This window comes from Dioscorea cayenensis, chromosome 14 (assembly GCF_009730915.1).
Source record: "Dioscorea cayenensis subsp. rotundata cultivar TDr96_F1 chromosome 14, TDr96_F1_v2_PseudoChromosome.rev07_lg8_w22 25.fasta, whole genome shotgun sequence".
Classification (NCBI taxonomy): domain Eukaryota; kingdom Viridiplantae; phylum Streptophyta; class Magnoliopsida; order Dioscoreales; family Dioscoreaceae; genus Dioscorea; species Dioscorea cayenensis.
Window position 1 is genome coordinate 6,937,316 of NC_052484.1, and position 2,979 is coordinate 6,940,294.

The following is a 2,979-nucleotide window of genomic DNA, read 5'->3' on the forward strand; positions in this document are numbered from 1 at the left end:
CTAGATCCTCCATTTCTTCATCTGGTTTCCTTATCCACTTTGGAACCTTGAGCGATGAGCGGAGGGTGTGGTCCTCTTGTAAGCTTGCTTCTTCGGTATAGCAAGCCTATCAAATACAGAAGCTCGCGATTTTGAAAGTAAGTTCTTTTTCCTTAGATAGAACTCTCTCGGTGTCATCCTTTTCGGTTTGTGAGCTTCACAGTAGGGAGGTGTAGTTATCATAAATTTTCTTGGAAAAAAAGTGTTCTTGGAATTGTAGGGACCTTGGTGGCTGCCCCTTTCATCATGCTACTTTGTGAAGACCCGAAGCTCACCGGTTGTGGAGTTCTCCTTCACCATTCTCGGTGATGTGAAAAGAGTTGGTAAATGAATTTGAAGAGCCATTCCCAGAGCCTTGGAATGAGACAAAACTCGCCTTCTCTTGAGGGTGAGGGTGTCTTCCTCTTAGTCGACCTTGGGCGCCCCATCATAAAGATTTTGTTGAGGGTAACCTTGGGCTTCTTGAAGATACCACTCTTTTTCTCCTTGATCGTGATTGTGAATGAAGGTTCTTCTTCGATCCTCTCCTCCCTTAATGCTCATGAATTTCTTTGGGAAGGTGAGTCGGTCAAAAGCAGATGCTTTTAGCGACAGCGGCATCCTCTTTGACCTCGGTGGTGGTATAACATTCGGCCGTCGTCCCTTGATGGCAAGCGTGGGACTTGAACCTCGATTGGTGATGACGGTGGGCTTGGCACGAAGTTGACATATTGCAAAGCGAGTCCCAAATTTGATCTCGACTCCGGCTATGCCGAGTGTACCGCGAAGCATAGGGAAGCTTCAGCTGAGTGCCTTCACCAAGGAAAATGGTGCATGATCGCGTTGCATTGTTGGTGTTGTTTGTTGGTGCCATTGCGAAAAACCTGCAAAGGAAAACATTGCGTTAACAACAATGGTGATTTTTTTATCTACTTTTTTTTACTTTCTCATTCACACTTTGTTTCAAAGATGGGAGGAGAAGTTAGTCCCCACCGGGCGTGCCAGACTTTGTGGGCTCCTTTCTTTCCACCCGGCCTTTAATTGGGATTGACCGGTTGAAAAGCATGGATCACAAATCAAAATTTAATTTTTTTTATATTTCAGATGATTGCGGGTTCGTGACTCCTATTAGGGGCAAGCCCCTAATATTAATACCCAGAACAGATGTCATGGGAACCTCAGATTAAGAAACAAGTGTGAATGAGAAGTAGCTGAATAAACATGATAATTTTTTATATTTTAATTTCAAAGATGCATGCGAATACATGATCATAGACAAGAATACAAAAGAAGAGAGCTATTCTCTAAGAGAGCTTAACAAGAGATTTTTTTAGAAAGAGCTATTTTTATCATGCTCTTCAAAAATTTATTTTTTTAGCTGGCTCTTAGCTCCTATCTTGAAAAAGTGTGTCGGAAGATCCTTTTTAGCTTTGTGGATGTAGCTCTCCTCGATTTCTTTTTTTATGTGGGTTTGTGTCTTGAAACATAGCTTAGTCAAGCTGCTGGCCACTCTACATTCTACGAGTTGCCTCCTTGGCCTACTTTTGCTTCTTTTATCATTTGAAGACTTTGGCTCTTTGCGCTTGTAAAAATCTCAGACTCCTTGACTTGTGAAACTCCTCAAGTCTTTTGGCTTCTTGGTGCCTTAAAAACTTGAGTTGCATTTGTCGTTTACATGATGCATTTAGGTCTTAGCTCTTCGATGCTTTTTGAGCCTTGACCATTTTGATTTTTAAGTCGTGACCTTTAACATGGTTAGGTCATTAACTTGATAATTTTGACTTGATTTTAAAATGGACCTCATACTCATCTTTTTGAGAGACCTCATAATGAGCTTAGGAAAAATCTTTTGCCAACTCAACTTTTTCGATGAGTGTTGACGAGAAACATTTTTTCTTCTTTTTATGAAAATTTTCATTCATTTTTTTTGTCCATCATCATTTTTTTCTCTGTGAAATTTTTCAGTTTTTACTCTTCCTTTCGTTTCAAGAAAAGATTGTACTTTTCATTGCATCTCTTTTTCACTCCAGCGAGTGTCGAAAAGACCTCAAGTGAGCTTAGAAAATCTTTGTCAACTTTTTCTATAAGTGTTGATGAGAGATATTTTTGTGAACTTTTTCATTCTTTTTTATCACTTCAAGGAAATTTTTTTATTCTCTTTTCATTTTCACTTTTTTTACTCAATGAGTGTCGAAAAGACCTCAAAGTGAGCTTGAAGAAATGGTTTGATTTTTTTATGGAAAAAATTTCTCTTTACCCCAAAGAGTGTCGAAGACTTCGAGGTGGAATTAGAGAAAATTATGAAAAAATTTCTAGTTACCCTAGAAGTCGAGACTTCGAGGTGGAATGAGAGGAAATTTATGAAAATTTCTGTTACCCAAAAGGAAGTCGAGACTCAGGTGGAATGAGGAGAAAGTTATAGAAAAATTTCTAGTTACGAGAGTGAAGACTCAGGTGGAATGAGGAGAAATTTATAGAAAAATTTCGTTACCCAGAAAGCGAGGCTTGAGGTGGAATGAGGAGAAATTTATAGAAAATTTCTCGTTACCCCAAGGAAGTCAAGACTCGAGGTGGAATGAGGAGAAATTCAGTGAAAATTTCTCGTTACCCCAAGAAAAGCCGAAAGGCTTCAGGAGGTGGAATGAGAGAGTTTATAGAAAATTCTCGTTCTGCAAGAAATCAATTTCCGGGGTGAATGAGAAATTCATCAAGAAAATTCGTTCTGCGAGAAAAGCAACTGGTGGAATAGGAGAATTTCATAAGATTTTTTTCATAGGAGGCACTTACAAAAGTAAATTCTAGCCACCACTCAATTCATTCTTTCTTTTTCCTCATTTCCTCTACATTTTTTAACCCATCTTAAACACACCATTTTCTTTCTTCTCTCATTTCCTTCTTCCATTTTGTATTTTTTTTTTCTTTCTTTTCAGCTTACTTCCATTTTCCAGCAATACGTAACTG